The sequence below is a fragment of the Mustela nigripes genome, chromosome 12 (genome assembly GCF_022355385.1).
Source record: "Mustela nigripes isolate SB6536 chromosome 12, MUSNIG.SB6536, whole genome shotgun sequence".
Lineage (NCBI taxonomy): Eukaryota > Metazoa > Chordata > Mammalia > Carnivora > Mustelidae > Mustela > Mustela nigripes.
In genome coordinates, this window is record NC_081568.1 from 84,733,020 (window position 1) to 84,754,888 (window position 21,869).

A 21,869-nucleotide genomic window follows, 5' to 3' on the forward strand; every position below is an offset into this window, starting at 1 on the left:
CTTGGGTCATGGTCTTGGGGTCCTGGGATCAAGCCCCGCGTCAGGCTCTCTGCTTGGCTGGGAGTCTGTTTCCCCCTCTCTCTCTGCCTACTTGTGATTTCTCTCTCTGTGTCAAATAAATAAATAAAGTCTTTAAAAAAATAAAAATAAAGAGTTATGGGAGCACCTGGCTGGCTCAGTTAGTAAAACATGCAACTCTTAATCTCAGGGTCTTGAGTTTGAGCCCTATTGGGTGTAGAGATTGCTTAAAAATAAAATCTTTTAGAAAAAGGGTTATGATAAATCCCCTGTACATAAATTCTTATGATGCTGCTTGAATATTTTCTTAAAATAAATTCCCTGAAGCATTAATCAACCAAAAGTAAATATTTAAAAAATACTGAAACAAATGTGGATTAACTTCCAGAAATGTTCCAATGATGTTCCCATCAACAGCACTTATTGCTCCATATTCTTGCCAACACTGGGGACTAGTAAGTTTCCAAATCTTTGCCAATCTGATAGGCAAAAATTAAAATAAATGTTATCTCCCTTTCAACTGACAGCTCATATATTTTGCCTTGGGATGGTCATCTTTTTCTTAGAGATTTGTAAAAATAATTATCTACATTAAAGAAATTGTCATGAATTTTACAAATATTTCCCAATTTTTTGTTTGTCTTTGGACATGGTTTGTATTTTGTCATAGTTTTGGTATTTTTAACCATATTGAAGTTAATTCTTTTCCCACATAAAACAATTTCTGGTGACTACTCACAACTTCTAATAGTGATGGCTAATTCATAGGCCTGTTGATTGGAAACACTTGGAAATCTCCAGATCGAGGTTTTTGTGTGGTGAAACACTAATACCAACTTGTAGATCTCTGTTGAATTCCTGGCAGGGCAAATGGGAAACCCTCAGGAGCACGCAAGAGGAAGAGTAGGTGATCTGAAAGTCTGTTCCTTCACGAGGGGAAGGAGTGGTTTCTGCTGGGTGGAAAATGCGAGCCAAGTGATTTAAAGAAAAGGAGTGGAAAAGAGGTAACAACCAGTTTGGCTAAGAGAGGTCTGGAGAGGAAGATTGGGTGGAAAGAGGGAAAGAGATGTGGTGGCAGTGGTAAGGAGTGGAAATTTGGGGAAAGAGAAAGAGGTTTAAAGATAATTTTTAGGAAGTTTGTCAGTATGATAGCCAGTTTTCACAAAACCTGTGGCAACAAAAACCACATTACTCATCATACTTTGAAACTGGACTTGGACATATTCTTGGTTCAAGGCAGGGGCTGGTAAATGCAGTGCCAGCCCAAGGCACCCACCTATATTTAAGCTCCCCATTGTGGTCACACTAAGGGTGATGCCCCAGCATTCAAACCATTGAAAACAATTAATCTAAGGCACTCACGGCGGCTACTCCCTTACCAGTGCTCTATTCAGGAATTGTGCCAATGAGATGCCAGGAAAGACTTCACTGGAGAAAAGCAAAGAAGAGTCTCTCCTGATCAAAGAGGACATGGAAGCCTGTTACCTCAGATTGTGTGGCCTTGAGGGGAACTTGCTGTAAGAAGCTGAATGGGTGGGTAGTAGAGAGAAAGACAGAAAGAAGCTGGGTCCTTAAAAACATCAACAAACCACCGAATGCACCTTTCCTGAAAGTCTGCCCTACTTCTGCCCTCCCTGTCATGGGAAATAATAAACATCTTAACTCTTTATTCCTGTGGAAGTCAGACTTTCTCTTACTTGCAACTAAAAACATTCTAAGTGACACATAGAGTGGAGTTTGAACAAGTTGGAACCCTGGCAAATGTACTGAATTCCTAAACATAGCAGTCTGGACTTGCTCAGTCCGAATGTTTTGATTGTATCTTTTTTCAAGAGCCATTCTGAGTGGTTCCTTGAATATGCTGTGTTTTCTCCCACCTCAGGGTCTTTGCACATGCTGTTCCATCTTTCTGGAACATTTCCTCCCTCTGCTCTTGTGACCCTGACTCTGGCTCGACTTTAGTTCTCTATTAGACATTGAGGGCTCCAGAAAGATTTCCCTGGCCCCACAGGTCTGAGTGGGTGTTCCTCCGTGTGCCCCCACAGAGCTGTGTGCTTTCCTGGGTACAGCTTCTGTCAACTTGTAGTGACTTTCCTATAGCTCCCCGTGCAGCCAAGGACATATCTGCTTTGGTCACCATTATCTCTGCAGGGCCTGGCATATTGCCATATCATGTTTTCAACATTTGCCAGATGAATGAATCAAAGACACATTCATTCTTTCTACTTGGGCTTTAGAAAGATTTTGCCTTTCGCAAGAAAGCTGCAATTTGCTACAAACATAGATCCGTATTTAACTTTTTCTTTAAAATGCAGGTTCTTCTTGAACAGAAAAAGAATGTTAGGTAGGAAATAAAGAAATCTGAAAAAAGACTGGACAGGATTTCAGTGAATAAAAAAAAAAAGGGCAGGCTCTTTCTGTGGTCTGTGCTTACTGTGCAGATATAATTGAGATATAATTAACATATCATAAAATTCACCCTTTTAAAGTATGTATGTAATTCAGTGCTTTCTAGTATTCACAAGGTTGTGCAGCCACTGCCACTGTTTATTAGTTGATAAACATCTAGGGCGTTTTTACTTTGGGTTATGACGAATGATGTTGCTATGCATGTCAGTGTGTCAGTTTTTGTGCGCACCTGTGTTTTCAATCGTCAGAGCTCTGTACCTCAGAGTGAAATTGCTGGGTCACAGGGTGACTCTTTGTATAACTATTTGAGGAGCTGCCAAACTGATTTCCTAAGTGGCTGCACCATTTTACCTTCCCACCAGCAGTGTACCAGGGTTCCAATTTCTCCTCATCCTAGTGAAGATCCATTTGAATAAATTTATTTTAGGCAAACAGAATGCGGACTTGGAGAAAAAGGAATGATATACTTTCTACCCATGTGGTTGATGTGTACGAATCAAATGGTGGGTAATAACCTCACCAATCTGCCATTTCACTTCTAAGAGCTCATGAAGACAAAGCAAAAGAAAAGAAAATGATCCACTTAGGAATGAATGATTGATGTAACCAAAGTTGTCTGTTAAAAAAAAAAAAAAGCAAAAACAAAAACGCATACATTTTGAGTAAAGAGTCTGAAGTAAATTTGAACTTGAAAGCTATGCAGCAGTGGCCTCCGCTTAAGCCTAAACCATCCCCTGTTGGGGTTTAGATGTATCTGGGCCTGTTTGGTCAACTGAGCTGCCAGAAACTGATCTGCAAGAGGGACCAAGGAACTCAGGAGAGAGAATTCATGTAACAGAAAAGCTTATTAAGTCTTCTTGTGGGAGGCACGGCTCTAAACACACAGGACTCCCCAAACTCTAGTCTTCCCTCCATGTACCCAGAATGGAGTCCTAGGTGAGAAAGTCCTGTGCATAAAATCTGAAAGCACTGTTTCTGTGCTTTGCCTGTTTTATCCACCCGCCCCCCCTACCCCCAAATTCCTCTGCTGAAATCATAATGCCTCATGTGATGGTATTAGGAGGTAGGGCCTTTGGGATGTGCTTACTGTTGTCAGGGTAGAGCCCCCTTAAATGGGATTAGTGCTATTATAAAAGAAACCCCACAGAGTCCCCTAGCCCCTTCTTCCCCCAGCTCACAGTGGGAAGGCAGCAGCCTACAACCTAGAAGAGGGCCTTTACTAGAACCCAACCATGATATGTTCTTGGACTTCCAGCCTATGGTATTTCTGTTATAACAGCCCAAAGAGACCAAGACAATTGTTCTTGATAAAAGCTCTAAGGCAAGGAATGAAAGGTAATACTGTCTCAGTAATCTGCTCACATAGGTAGGTTACACAAAAGGGAGAGAGACTTCATGACCTCCAGAATATTCACCTCTGTATTGATACACTGCAGCCCCCTATGTCCCAGGGGTGGTGAGGGTGGAAATGGGCTTGTAGGGGGGTGGTTGGCTGGTGACATTGGAGGCTGCTGTGAGACAACTTCACACAATTGTATGGGTACTGAAGATGGGAGGAGTCGACATCACTGAAGAGCAGGGCAGGAGAAGAGAGTGGTGGTAGCTCGTGAACTTTCTGGTGGGCTCATAGGCTCTCTGGAGATTCCCAGAAGGGGCAAGATGGGGACTAGAGCTGAGGAAAGATCATGACCTGTGTGGATCATCACTATCTGTATGTTGAGAGTGTAGAGCATTTTGTCTAGGAAAACAGAGTCTAAGTACTAACAAAATAAAATTAAAAAATAACTAGGTAGCTCAGAAATGAGCCAAATGATTTAGAAACAAATGACTAAAAACCACATTGTTCTTTTGGGATGACTGGTAGTCGTATAAATTTTTTTCCACTTCAAAAGTCTTTGCTATTGTGATAGCTGATGTAATAACCCCGTGTAATGGCCTTTCCTGTTATAGGTTACTGTGTTGTTCTCACATTTGGGAACTTTCCATTGCTTCAGAGGTGAACTTTCCCACAGTTTTCTATCCCATGACATTTGAGGTTATAGATGAAAAGGTAATTAATCGTCGATGGTAGGAAAAGTAAGCAGCCAATACAATGTGTAATGATAAAAAAAAAATGAAGCAAGCTCAGTGGATCCAAGATGTTGATTTAACATAAAGCCAACACAACAGAACCTGTGAGGGTGGCCATGCCATGGGGTTCTTGCATCTCATGAGGGAGCTGAAGGATGGGTCCACACACGCTACAGTTTCAGCCTCATGGAAACGGAACCATGTGATCACACCTCTGTTTTTCTAGTAGGATGAAACACATTAAGTTCAGGCCAATGCCTGTTTTTGTAGATATCATGAGTTATCATTAGACTCTTTTTCTGTCAAAGAATACTTTCCAGACTTCCAAGAAAGAAATACAACAGATCCCATCCATTCTTGGTATGTGTCGAAGCATTAAGACAGCTCAGGGAATGGTGGGGAGGTGTTTGTAAAACATGTTACAAATCTAATCCTTCATTTCAGCTCAGGTTATGATCTCTGGGTGGTGAGATCTAGCCCCGAGTGAGACTCCCCGCTCAGTGTGGAGTGTGTTTAAGATTCTCTCTCTCCCTCCCTTGCTGCTCCTCCCCCAGGTCACACTTGCTCTCTCTCTCGAAATAAATAAACAAAATCTTAAAAAAATATAAACACCTTAGAAGGCATGGTCAAAGAAGACACCATCTTCCCTCTGTGTATGGAAAAGATGGATCAAAGCAATGGTTTTAAACCATGCATTCAGTGGGGGCATTAACCACCCTGAAAATATCCTGGGGTGACTGGGGAAGGGCCACATAAGTCCACAGCTCTCACAAAAATCAGATTGCCTGAGTTTTTATCTCTTTTGTTTGTTGGCTCTTGCCAGATATTTATATTTGAACATAGGGATTTGTTGCTCAAAGGAGGAGGAGAGAGAGCATGAGAGAGTGAAAGAGAAAGAGATTGAGAGTGAAAACCACTGGGGTTTGCTTAACTTCACTTGTGCAAATGTTATGATTACTCAGGAGGAGCCTTCTCCTGGCTGAATCCTGTGTGTTAATCACAGTTGTAGCAAACTCTGTTGCTGTTTTCCTTGCTCACACCGGGAAATCATCTACTCCTGGCTCCCAACAGATGGTCTTGGCAGAGCTTGTCATGCTGCTTTGTTACTGAGCTGCACGGTGGAAACGCAGAGCCCTTGGCTGGGTCTGTCCCACCAGCCCCTGGCTGACCTCTCGTGCTGTACACCTCCACATAGGGGAAGAAAACTCACGAGCCTCGGGCAGGCGATGGCTGTACCGCTGGTCCTGTCCAGAACTTGTTCAGGACAGCTGAGATTAAAAGAGAATCAAGGAGAAGTCAGCCATTCCTTGAAGGGCCATAAAACTTATGGAAATATCAGAAGATGACACAGTCAGGGGGAAGGCTTGGATGCTTGGCCACTTTAGCACTTAGCTCCTGGCCCTTTAGAAACAGCATGTCAAACAAAGTGGACACTGCTGAGTCCAAAACCAGCTTTGATATTTGCTGAGGTTTTTGGATTGTTTGTTTGTTTGTTTGACATCTTTATACACAGGCACTTTAAGACACTGTAGAGAGTCTTCCAGTTGTTTTCCATACATCATAATGGCATAAAACCAGGGGAGGAACAGAGACAGTCAGAAAGAATTACAAACAGAGAATAGAAGAAAAATACGCAAAAAAAGCTAGGGTGAAATCTGTGAGCATAATCAGTAAGTTAATCTGGCAATGTAAAATTGACCCAGTTAAGAGCAAAGAGAACCAGTTAGGTCCCTGCCTCCTATGAGTCTCCCCCCCAACCCCCACCACCACCTCAGGCGGGCTTTGGGCTCCTCAGGCCACAGGCAGACGTGTCAGTTCCTGCTGGCTTCAATCCTGTCTGGCCTCTGGAACAACGGCCAAGCACTTGATCATTCAGCATTTCCCAATCCTGCGCCTCCAAAGGCCACACGTGGCACTATTGGGAGTTCTTCGCCTGTTAGCAGGCCTGGAATTTGCCTGCTGCACCCACATCTGGTCCCCAGATGGTGGGGCTGACCCAAGGCTTCCAGGTGTTCACCAAGTTGCAGGTTCCTTGCGTTTGTGGCCAGTTTGCCCGCTGAGTATTTTGCCTGTTTTTTTCACAGGGACTAGAATCTGGTGGAGAAGCAGTCTGGAGCTGCTGTGCCTCTCCTGGCTCCTGCCAGCCTGCTCATCTGTCTTTTCTCCTCTATGGCCCATTCACCCCACACCAGGCTACACTCAAGTTCTATGCTGGTTATTTTGAAAAATTTCCACCCTACAGCAAAGCTGAGAAAAGAGTGCAATGGATAGCTGTATAGTGCACGCTTAGATTTACTAATTGTTAGCAGGTTACCACATTTGCTTTTCTTTCTAGCTCTTTCTACACACACACCCACCCACCCACCCACACACACACACACACTACCATCATTGTCCCAATAATGTTCTTTGTGGCTATATATTCTTTAAAATTCAGAATCCAATCAAGGATCATGCATCTTTAGTTTTCTTTGATCTAAAACAGCTCCCCTGCCTTTCAAATCATCTCTTTTTTTTTTTTTTTAAAGATTTTATTTATTTATTTGAGACACAGAGAGATCACAAGTAGGCACAGAGGCAGGCAGAGAAAGAGGGGGAAGCAGAGAACCCGATGTGGGGCTTGATCCCAGGACCCTGAGATCATGACCTGAGCTGAAAGCAGAGGCTTTAACCAACTGAGCCACCCAGGTGCCCCTCAAATCATCTCTTTTGACGCCAGTATTTTTGAAGAGTCCAGGATGACTGTTTTGAGGAATGTCCAGTTTGAATGTCTCATTATCTCCTCCAGCTTAGATGCAGTGGGGCTACAAGGATTTTTTTTTCCTGCCTTTGCCTTGCTGCACACACGGTGTTTTTGGCAGGAATACCCTATAGGTATGACTGCCTCTTAGTTATGGGCTGTGACTTCCCTTACCTTCCCCTGCACATCATTGCACAGGGACTGTCTCCCCCTACCCCAAACAGAAGGCAGAGCAGAAAGGGTGGCCAAGCAAGGGTGGCTAAGAAATTTGTGCTGGGCTCCCGACGTTGTTGCCATCAGATACTTCTCTGACAGTTCAGTCAGACTGGCGTGGTTCAGAATGGAAAAAGCTAGATGTTCCCTTTTGGATCCCATTTTCAGTAGTCACAGATGAGCTCTCAGATATGCTGGGGTCTTAGAACTCTGTCATAGTCTAATTGTGGCCAGACTGAGAGTGGACCCAAGAGGAAACAAAAGGGGAAGAAATTCCACAGAAGCTGAGAATCTGAAAGGCCTTGTAGGCCTAAAGGCTCTGGTGTATAACCTTCAGTATGTGGACAGAGCTTCTGGACTCACCAAGCAGAATCAGCAGGCAAAGGGACTGTTGTGCTGAGCTTCAGACAGAGACAGGAAAACCCAGGAGGAGTCAAGACTGGATGTCTGGTTGAGCACAGGGACTTGGCAGGTATCCACGCTCTGCGTTAGCAAGGAAGCCAAGTTCCTCCTTGGAAAGGCAGCATGGGTACTGTGAGTTCAAAAAGTCAAAGTCCCAATCCAGAACCCAAAAAACCCCAAATCCTGAACCCTCATCGGTTGGAGGGGGAGCCTTTCTGTTTTGATCAAGCACTATGCTTGGTGGACAAGAGGCACCCATTCCTTGCTGTTGAATAAATATAATTTCTAAAGAAACAGGGTCAGATTTAGTATTCAAGAATTCAATTTAAATGGGAGGATCCAAGAGGATCTATAGCATCTGAAGGTATAGATGGGGAGATGGCAGAACATAGCATTTTGGGATACCTAAGTCAAGGAAAATCCAGTTGGAAAATGGGGTTGAAGCATTAAATGTATTATAATTTAAATGTATTAAATGTATTATAATTTGTAAGGCATTAAATGTATTATAATTTGTCCTCAATCCACCTAACTCTGGACTTTGCTCTTCTGATAAGCTCATTGGTGTCCTAGTCTTCCACATGCAGAGATCCCTTATCCAGCCCCTGCATAGTCAGAAATGTGCCTGCCCCTTCAGGGACACATTCTGCTTCCATGAAGCTGGGAATGGGGCCATGAGGATGATGATTTTTCCTTTCCTGCCTTGCTGCATGTGGCGGAAACAGAGGGTAGGATGTGGACACACTCATATAATATCCAGCCATAAAGTGGCATCCAAAGCTCACTCTCTAAGATGGTAAAAGCTGGGAGGAAAGTCCAGAAGTAGGAATGAAGAAATGCTGTGGGATGAAAGCTCAGGAAGCTCCTAATAAAACAGCAAAAACATAAAGTTTTGGCACTTTAAGACAAGCAGGGTAGCGAGGAGTCAGTGATAGAGCATTCAGCATCTGGAGTGCTAGAAGCTTCCAGCAAGATCTGCTAGACTGATAAAAGTGGCTCTGGAAGATCTCTTCATGGCTACAGGCACTGCACAGGGGTAAAAAAAAGCCTTGTCAGGTGATTCGGAAGAAAAGTATTTTTAAGTTGAGAGGAGTGCAATTGTATTACCATCCCCACATTTAGAGATGAATAAAAAAGGCACAAAGAAAGGAAGTGGGCTGTTCCGGGGCCTCCCATAACTACAGTCCAGCTCAGCTTCCTTATATAGGTTTCTTTTTACACACATGCTCTTAGTTTAGGTTTCTAAAACTGATGGGTTTTATTTGCAGGTTAAGCAAAACCTAATTTTTCTAAATACTCACTGAAGACAATGCTGGCACGATCCTAATTTGTGTTATGACCACGCCGAGTCCACCCTCCGTCCTATCTTCCTGTCTGAGTCCCTTAAAGAAGGTGGGTGACCTCTTCATCCCCGCAAACTTCCCCAAATTTCTTCCTTTCTCTCCTTTCCTCTCCTTTCTCCCCTCCCCTTTCCTCCTTTCTTTCTGTCTTGTCCTTCCTTTCTCTCTTTCTCTCTCTTCCTTCTTTCCTTTCTCTCTCCCCCCCCCTCCCTCTCTCCTTTTCTTTCTCTCTCTCTCTCTCCCTCACTCCCTCTCTCTTTCTTTCTCTTCTTCTTCTTTTTTTTTTTTTTTTTTTTTTGCCAGCGTGTCAGTACAGCTGAGCCCTCCTGATCCCTTTTGGCTGCACAGACCCAGTTCCAGTTGTGTCCTCCTTTTACTGGGGAACTGATGTCAGCCTGGCTGGATTATAGCCCAGCAACCGTTCTGTTGCTAATGAATTGGCAGGGAGAACAAAACACTGCAGCTCTCCTGGAACTATTTTGTCATCTATGGTTGGAGCACATAAGACCTTGGAATTTGGAAAAGAACAAATGCCATTGAGTCTGCTTGTTTGCCTTAGGATGTCAGGACCCCCAGTTCACCACACCCTGAGTGTCGATATGATTACAGAATTCATGCAACTGACAAAGGTTAAAGAAAACTCCACCCTTGCAGCACTTCCCCACTCATTTCCCGCCCTCCTGGCAGTCTTAGGTCAGGAAAGTTCTTATATTTATAGTCCTGTGAATGAGGGGCTGGGCGTGGCATGGGGGGGGTGGCGGCGTAGAGGGTGCAGTCTTGGCAGCATCATAAGGGCTGAGTGACTTGGAAAGCTGGGATTGAAAGAGCCGGTAAGAGTATTGAGAACAACATTCTCCAGCAGAGAAACAAGCCAGAGAGGCTGCCTGGTGCTACGGGTTGAATTGTATCTTCCCAAAATTCACACCCAGGACCTTGGAATGTTACCTTATTTGGAGATAGGGTCTTTACAGAGGTATAAGTTAAAATGAGGTCATTGGGGTGGGTCCTAATCCAATATGATTGGTGTCCTCATAAGAAGAAGACACTTAGACCCACAGTCATGTGTTCAGGGAGAAGGGCATGTGAACAGGAATACAGTAATCTATAAGCCAAGGGGAGAAGTCATGAATAGATCCTTCCCTCATGGCCTCAGAAGGAAATAATCCGGCTGACGCTTTGATTTCAGGCTTCTAGCTTCCAGAACTATGAGACAATAAATTTCTGTTGTTTAACCCACCCAGTTTATGTTGTTTTGTTACAGCAGCCCTGGCAAACTATCACACCTGGAATCTTTGTTCTAGAATGGTCATGCCAGTTGGGTTTCCTGATTCTCCTGCCCAAAGTTCCTTGGGTCACATTTCTCCCTAGACTGGAGATATAGTATAAAATTACCATTTACAGAAAACAAGAGTACTCAAGAAAGATAGTTTGTCTAAGAATTTCAAGAGCAACATCTCTGATCTTTCATGCTGGGATCTGTGTGTTTTAATAGAGGCAAGAAGACGCTCCCTACTACTCCCATCCTATTCAGTTTTAAAAGCTGCCCCCATTTAATTCATTTCTCCAGAGTCCCTAGAAATGGTCATTTCCTTTCATACAATTGTCTCAATTTTCAGTACTTGTCTCAATCTCTTTGAAAAATTACCCACCTTTTTTTTTGTAAGAACATCCTTAGTTTAGCCACTCTCCTCTTATCTCCAAAGTTGTGTTCCTTACTTTTCATTAATGGTACCTTTGGTTTCTATCAATTTAAAATTAATAATGGGCTTGAATTTAATTTTTATGCAGGTAACACATGGCGCTTTGTTACTGGAGGAACTTTTTTTGAAGGATGGAGTGATACAGATAATTTGTAATAACTTCTCCCAATAGGGTGAAATTCTGACCTCAAAGAGTTAAAACAGTATCATCAACAACAAATGTAGCCTTTACTACTGAGGCAGGTTCTTTTCTAAAGTGATGTCCCCCTGAAGGGGGTATTAGGAGACTGGGGATTGACTCAGTACATGGGAAGGCTCTGTTCTCCCTTACATCTGGGCGCTGAGGGAGAGGCAGTGATAGTGAAGCATTTGGACTATCTGGGGAAAGCTTAGGGACATCCCAGAGAAATCCTGGCAGACAGGTGAAAAGCGCAAGGACAACCATTGGGCATGAGGGATTAGCCAGTTGGCTCCAGAAAAATGTTCTGTGAGAAATCTGTACCTCTGCTACCACCCCAAAATTCATTAGTTGGACTGGCCTGTGATGTCAGGGACTAGTCATTACACTGGTTTCGCAATATGGCTAGTTTGTATAAACGCCTGCATCACAGAAAAGGTATATCCATTTGGGTTTGTGATCAGTAGCTCTCAGAGTTTAGGTTTTCATGAACCATCCCCCTCCCTGCACTAAAAGAGGGGCACTGGAAAATGGTTGGCGCTTTTAATTCTGCCAAAGGAAAACATTATACAAAAAATAGTATCTTCCATCAAAATCAGTTTCATATAAATATGAATATTTTAACAATTTTTTAACTTGAGAAGACAACACCTAAGAACAATGACAGTCCTTCCCTTAAACAACATTTGGCAATCCTGAGTGACATTTTTAAAAAATGATATATTTATATATATTTTTTCAAATGGAGAAATCACAACATAATATTTTATTTACCACTGCTGCTTCTGGTAATGTTGCTGGTGCTTGAGCCCTGGGGAGTTCTCTGAGCAAGCCCAGTGTCCTCCCACTTCAGGCTTGATGGTAGGTTTGACAGGGATTACCTGCCCTGAAATTCACCCCTTCCACTTTGTAGCTCCCTGCTTTGTGTAAAAACAGATATCCTTCCCAGAAGTCTTTGCATCTCCAGAGTGAAGAACTAAAAGTTGTTATTACTTAATAGTAGCTCCTAAAAATGCTTTGTTAGCTAGTATCAGTTTTCAAAAGTATATGTCATACCCCTCTACAAAGGTGATGTCCCCTCCTGTCTCAGGTTGGTCATCCCAGAAGCAGGTTCTGAGATAAGGATTGGAGTTCAACTAGGTTACCTGGAAGGGGATCTTGCTAGGGGGAATGGGGATGTGAGACAGGGAAGAACAGGCCTCTCATAAAGAGGAAGAATGCATGAGCCCACTATCACTGGAGCAGCTGGGAGACATCCAAGGAAACTGCAAAGAGTACCCCTTAGAGTCTTATACCACAATTCCCAGGTTGAGTTCTGCTTCTAAAGGCATTGCCCAGCACTTGGCTCTAGCCCTGTGCATAAGCCCCATGAGCTCCATCAGCCACAGTAAGTCTTCAGGCAGAGTCACAGAAGCCACCTGTTTTTATAATAACAAGGAGGGCTAGAGGATGTGGGTGGGCACCAAAGGCATCTGCTGTACCCCTCTCAAGTCTTGATATGAAATCGTATCACTGACCCTGCCTGTCAATATAGAAATTAGGAAGACCTATGACATACCTCAGCCACTGAAGGAAAGAGGAAGGGTCTTCTTCCCTCAAAGAGCCACATCTTCTTTTTCCATGGGCAGCCAATAGTCTTCATCTCTCACTTGTGGGCAAGGCTGCTGATAGATGTGATGGCATGAAAATTTTTATACTTAAGACTCAAATCTCCCACTACTACCATGGGACTTAAACTAATAATGACCCAGAGACAGTAAATTGACTCCAACAGTGTATCAGATGGTAGTGGCTTCCCAGAGCACTGTACTGAGAATTCTGAAGCTTGGGAGAAGCAGCATATTTAATATGGATTAGGACAGCTAGGTTCCAATTCCTAATGGTGGGGGGGAAAATCGCTGGAAAACTTCAAAACTCCAAACCTAATGAAGTGGAGAAAAATGTTTTCAAGAGCCTTTCAGGAATGTACTATATGTGTATATATGTGATTGTAAGGAATATTTTTGTAAGAGCCTCAGAGGCTGTGTGTGAGGGACAAAAAGCCTGCATGCTCTATACACATTTTGGGTGTATCTGTTGGGTGGTGCTGGGGGTGTGGGCAGGCTAGGTTCTTTTGTTGACATGGAAGGGGAAAAAAATCACTGAAGGCAAAATTGTACTTATAGTTCTCTTAAATGGCTGAAGTTCCTAGTATGTGGGCCCTCAGAAAGTAATAAGCCTGTGTAGTTAAATCCCAAATGCATATGTGATGCAACTCTGCTGTAACAACACATGGCCCCTAACTAGCCTTCAGAAATGGCCCCAAGGGGCAGGTCCGGTAGGCCGCAGGACTTTCATTTGGCTGGGTGAACTGTCTAGGATGGCAGTCGCCTTCAGCTGCTGTCCTTACTCTTCACATGACTAGTGCTCTGCTCCTCTTCTCACATTAAATATTGACAAAATAAATAAGTTAGTCCTCAACCTCACATAGTATGTGAGAGCACATTTCACATAAATTAATGAGCTAAATGTAAAAGACCAAAATTATTTTTTCTCCAGACCAAAATTATTTTAAAAACTGAAATTAAAAATTTGGTAACATCCTGTGCTGGCAAAGATGTGCATGCAGGGGTACAATTTCATAGCTATTTCTATTAAAATTTTGATGGGGTGCCTGGGCAGCTCAGGCAATTGAGTGACAGACTCTTGATTTCGCCTCTGCTCATGATCTCCTGGTCATGAGATCCAGCCCTTCGTGGAGTCCCATGTGAGGCTCTGCACTGTTACAGAATCTGCTTGTCCTTCTCCTTCTGCCCCTTCCTCCACTGGTGCCTGTTCATGCATGCACAGGTGGTCTCTCTCAAATAAATAAATAAATAAATAAGATAAAAAAAAAATTTACTTCATTTCTTGCTATCTATCTTATAAAAATACTCATTCATTGAGCTAAGATACCTATACAAGATTATTCATTGCACCATTTTTAGTAGAGAAAAATTGGAAATAAAATATTCTTCAGAGAAAAAATATTCCTCAAAGAAAAATTGCTAGAAATTAAGGTACATCCTAATAAACAGTTACACAGTTTTTAAAAAGAATAAGTTGGATCGGGAGGGTGACAAACCATAAGTGACTCTTAATCTCACAATCTCACAAAACAAACTGAGGGTTGCTGGAGGGAGTAGGGTCGGGAAAGGGGGGGGGTTATGGACATTGGGAAGGGTATGTGCTATGGTGAGTGCTGTGAAGTGTGTAAACCTGGCAATTCACAGACCTGTACCCCTGGGGATAAAAATACATTTTACGTTTATAAAAAAAATTTTTTAAATTAAAAAAAAAAAGAATAAGTTTATATATATATTGACGTGGAAATAGCTCTAAGATTTACTACAACTCATTTGAATTTAATTTCTTCATCTGTAAGATAGGAAGATTGAACTAAAAAATCTCTAAGATTCCTGGGCACCTGGAGGCTTAGTGGGTTAAGCCTTTGCATTTGCCCCAGGTCGTGATTTCAGGGTCTTGGGATCCAGCTCACTGGGCCCTCTGCTCGTAGGGAGCCTGCTTCCCCGTCTCTCTCTGCCTGCCTCTCTGCCTACTCTTGACCTTTTTCTCTGTCAAATAGATACAATCTTTTAAAAAAAAAAATAAAAAATCTCTAAGATTCCTTCAAATTTCATTCTAAAAAAAGGAAGTACGTCATATAGTTCAAGAATTTTGTGGTCTTAAAAAAATAGAAGTATCCATGGGGCGCCTGGGTGGCTCAGTGGGTTAAGCCGCTGCCTTCAGCTCAGGTCGTGATCTCAGCATCCTGGGATCGAGTCCCGCATCGGGCTCTCTGCTCAGCAGGGAGCCTGCTTGCCTCTCTCTCTCTCCCTCTCTCTGCCTGCCTCTCTGTCTACTTGTGATCTCTCTCTGTCAAATAAATAAATAAAATCTTAAAAAAAAAAATAGAAGTATCCATTTTTCATTTTTGTCCCTTGGGAAAATCTGAAATTCACAAAACCAATAACTCCCTCTCTACATTTTCTCCTTTTTCAAGGTTAAATCTACTTTATTTCTCAATCCAGAGGATCAAAAGATCTTGGAACCTAAAAGTAAATAAGGAAACTCTGAAGATAAATTCTTAGTTTTACTAAGAAAAACAAAACAAAACAAAAAAACCCAGAATGCGTGGGTTATATAGGTTTCAAAGACAATAGACTGCAGAATTAAACGAATCTCTCTCTAAGCCCTCCATACAATATGGGTGTACACTATCAGCAATGATCTGCTCAGCCAGAAAAGGGCTGTATTTGTATCGGGGAGAAGAGACTTAAGAGTTCTTCATGATGAAGGACTGAGATGTCCTGGTTCTAATTAGAGAGGATTCCAAATTACATGAGTCAAAAAGGCAGTCTCCTAGGAACTGGTAAAATGTAAAGGATTTCGTTTTAAACAAATAGGAAAGATAACCTACGGAAGCAGAAGTCTCATCTCCATTTTGACTATTTCCATAACCACGTGAGAACCCAGAGTTCCTTTGTTGCACAAGTAAAAAATTTGCTTGACTTTTCTGGGCCCTCAGCTTCCCCATATGGAAAACAGGTATGGAACTTTTGACTCATCTTTCAGGGTCACTTTTGAAGAAGGGTGAATATTAGAAAAAACTTCTGGAAACAGAAGAGAACACATCAATCACTGAGGGAAAACCAGGACATAGAGCATAACAATAATTTATCCACTGGCTAAGAAACTCCTGGATCCAATACAGACTATCATTTTGGTTCTTATTTACAGCCCGAGAGGCTTCTGAAGCTCATTAGAGTCTGGAATTACTTCATACGCTGGGCTGGAAATTTCAAAGGAAAATTTCAAGAAATTTTAAAGGAAACTTCCAGATACACTAGCTGGTTTGCTCTTCACTAAATGTTAACTGCAGCATTTCCTCTTTAAAATCAGGCTGAATTTTGCGCTGGCAGAGCCAAATTCTGCCTCTCTCTGGGCAACTCTTGTTGTTGTCAATGCAGCTCTGTGTGTAGACAGGAGAGGAGAATATGGCCCATTGTCCTACCAGATGCAAATTATGGTCCTGATTCAACAAAAAACATCTGTCTTCCATGCAGGGAAAATAAGAAGAGTCTCTGAAGCCAGACTGATCTTTTGTGACATGGCATCCTGGCTCCTGCAGAAATTCATGTTGTGGTTTGTGATTAGCAAGGAAAAAAGAGAAAGAGAAAAGAAAAAAAAAGTATTCCGAAATTGAATGATTTATAATTATTCTGTTTTGAGGCCATGTTAATATTTACTCAGAGAGAATAAACTGATAGTTTTCTGAAGGACAAAAGATTTTAAAGAAGAAATTTTTATTTATATATTGCTATACATGAAAGTTGATGCTTCATTCTATCATTCTCTCTGGACCTCCAATAAAAAGGGGTATTCATAATACATCTGATCTTTTTTTTTTTTTAAATATTCTATTTATTTATTTGAGAGAGAGACAGTGAGAGAGAGCATGAGCGAGAAGGTCAGAGGGAGAAGCAGACTCCCTGAGGAGCTGGGAGCCCAATGCGGGACTTGATCCCGGGACTCCAGGACCATGGTGCGAGCCGAAGGCAGTCAGTCGCTCAACCAACTGAGCCACCAAAGTGCTCCTATCTGATCTTATTATTATCTGTAGTCAATGATGACTGTTTTGTTGAAGGTATGGATGACTGAAATAAAGGGTTAGGGGATTACATGTAGATCATACCCTTCAAATCATAAAATATATTTGCTCTCTACTCATGTATAATAGAATCTTTTTAAAAATTTAATTTAATTTAAATTTTTTTTAGATTTTTATTTATTTATTTATTTGACAGACAGAGATCACAAGTAGGCAGAGTGGCAGCCAGAGAGAGAGAGGAAGGGAAGCAGGCTTCCTGGTGAGCAGAGAGCCAGATGGCAGCCAGAGGCAGAGGCTTTAACCCACTGAGCCACCCAGGCACCCCTAGAATCTTCTTTTTAAAAGATTTCTTCTTCTTCTTTTTTTTTTTTTACAATTTTATTTATTTGTATATTTGAGAGAGAGAGGAGAGCAAGCAAGCACAAGCAAGGAGGAGGCACAGAGAGAGAGGGACAAGCAGACTCTCTCACTGGTGCCCAATATAGGGCTCGCTTCCAGCACTCTGGGATCAGGGCCTGTGCTGAAGGCAGACACTCAACTGACTCAGCCACCCAGGGGCCCCAGATTTATTTGTTTATCTTGGAGAGGAAGAGAGATTGAGAGAGAAAGGAGGCCTAAAGCGAGGCTCCGGAGGGTCTCAATCCCAGGACCCTGAGATCACAACCTGAGCTGAAACCTAGAGTCCAATGTTAACCAACTGAGCCACCCAGGTGCCTCTAATAGAATATCTTAATATTAATCTATTAGAGAGCTGTCTGACTGACTTGGTCAGTGGAGCATGCAATTCTTGATCTTGGGATTCTGAGTTGAAGCCCCACGTTGAGGGTAGACATTACTTTAAAAAAGATCTTTAAAAAATCTTTAAAAAATATTAATCTATTCGGGTTTTCAACTTTTTGTGCTCCTGCCCTCCTCTCTTCAGGTGAAGAGAGCTGTGAGTAACAATAGGCAATTTCCACACAGTTGAGGAGTGCTGGGGAACGTAGTTTGGCTGTTCTGGGTGCAGTACTGAGCCGAGTAAAGTAGGTCAGGGTTGAGAAGCACTGGAACCCCTCCAAAACTTAACTTGTTCTCTGAGAGAATCCTCTAGAGTTAACTTGATAAACTAAAATGATTCCTGCAGCAGACTAAATCTGATTAACCACAGAGCATTAATCATATTCTAGCTATCAGGCAAAAAGTCACAGGAAACAAAGGAACCAAGAGAGCTATATAAAAAGGACCTAGAAAAACAACAAAATACACCTTTGCCAAGATTTCAAATCAGGATTCAGAGTAGCAGGATATCTGAGATGATTTAGACTTGCATAATAAACAATTAAAGGAAACCTCAAAATGACTAGTAAATGTGAAGAGAACAATCACTTGTAATCAGAGAGGCTCTGAGTGTCCCATGAGAGAGAGGCCACCTAAACTTGACCTAACACTGCCTTTTAGGCTCATCTAAGGTCAAGGAGGTGCTGAGCCCCATGGACAGGGGTTAGAATTGCTTTGTGAGGGCTCTGTTTCCTGCTGTGCCTTGAGCAATGGCCTGACCAGAGGATCCATTCATGTACCTCAGTCTAGGTCTCAGGACTGCCTGGTCTGTGTAAGCTGTCCCAGTTGGGTCTCATGCCTAAGGGTTCCAGAGATGCTATCCGCTGATTCTGCCATTATATGATATGCTGTTTCTCTAATATGGCACATCCAATCAAGCAGCACCCTTGGATAGTCATAGTTTTAGGGAATTCCCAAAGAAGTCAGAGAAGAAGGAGAGAAAATGATTTGCTACTTGCTGCTGTGATTTGTAAGGTGGTGAGTGACATGGTTAACTGTGTCAACTTATTTAGGACACAGTATCCAGATATTTGGTCAAACATATCTGGACATTGTTGTGAAGGTTTCTTTTGTTTTGTTTTTGTTTTTCTTTTTTGATGACATTAATACGTTTGAGTAAAGCAGATCACCCTCCATAATGTGGATGGGCCTCACCCAATACTTGAAGACCTCAAGAAAAAGAATGACACTCCCTGAGGAAGAGGGAATTCTGCCAGCACATTGCCTTTAGATCCTGAAACTGCAACATCCAGCCTGCTAGCCTCCCCTGCAGACTGTGGTCTTGTTAGTCTCTACAATCATGAGTCAATTCTTAAAATAAATACTATGCACCCCTCCATACCCCATTCTCTTCTATTGGTTCTATTTCTCTGGAGAACCCTGACTGCTATAATGAGTAAAGAGCTCAAGTTAACCCTACTTTGGGCTTAGACTGAGGCAAGAACTGGGAAGTAGGGTATCTCCATTACTTTGTATTTGCATTCAGGTATAATCACACTTTTGCCAAAAAAAAAATGAAAAATGAAAAATGAAAAATTAATAGTGCCAATCGATTTGTTTGACAAAATTAAATACACCAAAATTTTGTGCGTCTATGATACCCAGATGTTTTACCACCCACACTTACTTGAAAACCACTGATCTGATTACATAAGGAAGACAAGGTTGCTTTTGCCAACCCACTGCCATGCTTCTCTTGTCAAGCTATCAAGCCTCTCAGTAGAAGGGGTCCGGCCCAATCCACGAAGTATTTTCAGAAATGTAATCATAGAGTCCTAAAACTAAGCATTTATGTATCACCGTTTAATAAAGTGATTTCAAATACAGTGTTTAAATTCTTCTAAACAACTACGTGAGTTAGGTAACAGAGGTACTATGATAACCTTCCTATTTTGGAAAAGAGAACTGAGGATGACTTTAACTTCTGTATGTCATACAGCTAGTCTGTTCAGTGAGTCCAGGGCAAAGTCAGGATTAGAAACCAGTTCTTTTGTGCCTTGCCTAGTACTTTTTCTTACCACCCAAACATATATTTGGCCAGGTAAGCAAACTCTTTGTCAAATTAAAATGCCAATTTAGTTAGCATCCTAACAAGGAAATTTATTGTCCATGCTGTCAGTGGTTTTTGACAAGGAGATGAGAGGAAAGTAGGGTTAGGACACTGGGAAGCAAGTCCTACTAGTGCTAGGGATAGCCGGAGACCTGGAAGTTCAGGGAGCAACTGGTGAGATATCTCCATTTTTCTACAGAATGAATTCCAAGTCTATCAAGGGGCCCAAGTCTTTTTTTTTTTTTTTTAATTCCTCCTTTTTCCTTTCTCAACTTGGCAAAATAAGTCTAATTCAAATAGACCCTACTCTGGGAAGCAATTCCTAATCACTCAGTCAAAATTAATCACTTTCTCCTGTAAACTCAGTCATACCCTTTATTATAGGACTACTTATATATTAAGTATGGCTGTCTCTCTAACCAAGTGCTATAGAAGTTAGGGTAGCTTTCTGCCATTATTTTTATCAATCGATAAACACGGAAAGTACTATTGTGTGAAGGTCCAAGGGGTTTTTATTACTATCAAAAGAGATCCTTAAAGTTCGTTTTAAGTGATGAGAAGTTGGTGAAAGATTTTATTTTAAGAAAACACTTTCAGGGGCGCCCAGGTGGCTCAGTGGGTTAAAGCCTCTGCCTTCGGCTCAGGTCAGGATCCCAGGGTCCTGGGATCAAGCCCCGCATCGAGCCCCGCATCGGGCTCTCTGCTCAGCAGGGAACCTGCTTCCTCCTCTCTCTGTGCCTGCCTCTCTGCCTACTTGTGATCTGTCAAATAAATAAATAAAATCTTAAAAAAAAACCCCACACACTTTCATTGCTGTTTTCATAAAACATGAATACATTTTAACACTTTAGAAAATACAGATAAACAAGACAATAAAAAAATACCCAGTAGTCCTAGCACCTAATGTTCATTTTTAAAAAAAGATTTTATTTATTTTGAAACAACATGGGATTGGGAGGGAGACAAACCATAAGAGACTCTTAATCTCACAAAACAAACTGAGGGTTGCTGGGGGGAGGGGGGTAGGGAGAGGGTGGTGGGGTTATGGACATTGGGGAAGTTATGTGCTATGAAGAAGTGTGTAGACCTGGCAATTCACAGACCTGTACCCCTGGGGCTAATAATACATTATATGTTAAGAAAAAAATAAAAAATTTAAAAAAATTTTATTTATTTAACAGAGAGAGAGAGAGATCACAAGTAGGCAGAGAGGCAGGCAGAGAGAGGAGGAAGCAGGCTCTCTCCCGAGCAGAGAGCCAGATGCAGGGCTCGATCCCAAGACCCTGAGACCATGACCTGAGCTGAAGGCCAAAGCTTAACCCACTGAGCCACCCTGGTGTCCCTAATAGTAATATTTTTATATAAACTCCTAGCCCCTTACATATGTATAAATGGATATTTATATATGTATAAATGTTTTTAATTCTATAGTTAACTGTAATCTCCCTTCACTAATATTTAGAAACCTCTTTTGATGTGACATTTATACATCTGCATCATCATTTGAATAGCTACACAGTATTCTGTTAGATGGCTCTTCCATGACTTATCTCCTGCTGTTGGACATTAAGGTTGTTTCTAACTTTTCTAATATAAAGAATAAAGAGATGAACATTTCTGTGTGTGTATGTCAACATTTGTCCAATCATTTCATTAGCATATTCCTCTGGAAATGAGTCAAAGGCCCACTTTGAAGCTTTGGTGCCTATTGCCAAATAACTCACAGGAAATCTGCACCCATGCATATGCATGTGTCTGAGTGTCCATTTTCCACATCTTTGTCAGAGTACTATAATAATTATTATTGTTGTTGTTGTTATTTTAGTATTTGTCAAGTAGAAAAGCATTTAAAGTTACTTTTTTTTTTTGGCTAGTAAGATTGAACTTTTTTCTTTAACAGCTTTGAGGGATAATTCATATGCTATAAAATTCAGCCAGTGTACGTATACAACCCAATGATTTTAGAAATTATGTAGTTGTATAACCATTACCACAATCCGCTTTTAGAATATTTCTGTTGAGTAAGGGACAGGAGAGGCTAGGTAGGGAGAGACATATAGGGAGTGACAAGGCTAGGGTCATGCAGGGGACTACCTAAGCAGGCTCACAGAAATCCCAGATGTGGAGAAACTTTACAGACAAGATACTAACCACAGAGAAGGGAACATAACTAATCTATGTTGGGGGCGCTTGGGTGGCTCAGTGGGTTAAGCCGCTGCCTTCGGCTCAGGTCATGATCTCAGGGTCCTGGGATCGAGCCCCGCATCAGACTCTCTGCTCAGCAGGGAGCCTGCTTCCTCCTCT

At 42.0% G+C, this 21,869-nt stretch overlaps 1 long non-coding RNA gene across 4 annotated transcripts in view; it reads right to left on the reverse strand.

Annotated features, from left to right (window-relative positions):
• LOC132027912 (uncharacterized) overlaps window positions 1-21,869 on the reverse strand; it is a 41,466-nt gene that overhangs the window by 15,875 nt on the left and 3,722 nt on the right. For 3 of the 4 annotated variants that reach the window (XR_009407245.1, XR_009407244.1, XR_009407242.1), the window contains one exon: window positions 12,629-12,731. This is a non-coding gene — a long non-coding RNA (uncharacterized LOC132027912). Of the gene's footprint in view, window positions 1-12,628; window positions 12,735-21,869 lie in introns of all 4 variants that reach the window. The other variant, XR_009407243.1, reaches the window with a different exon arrangement.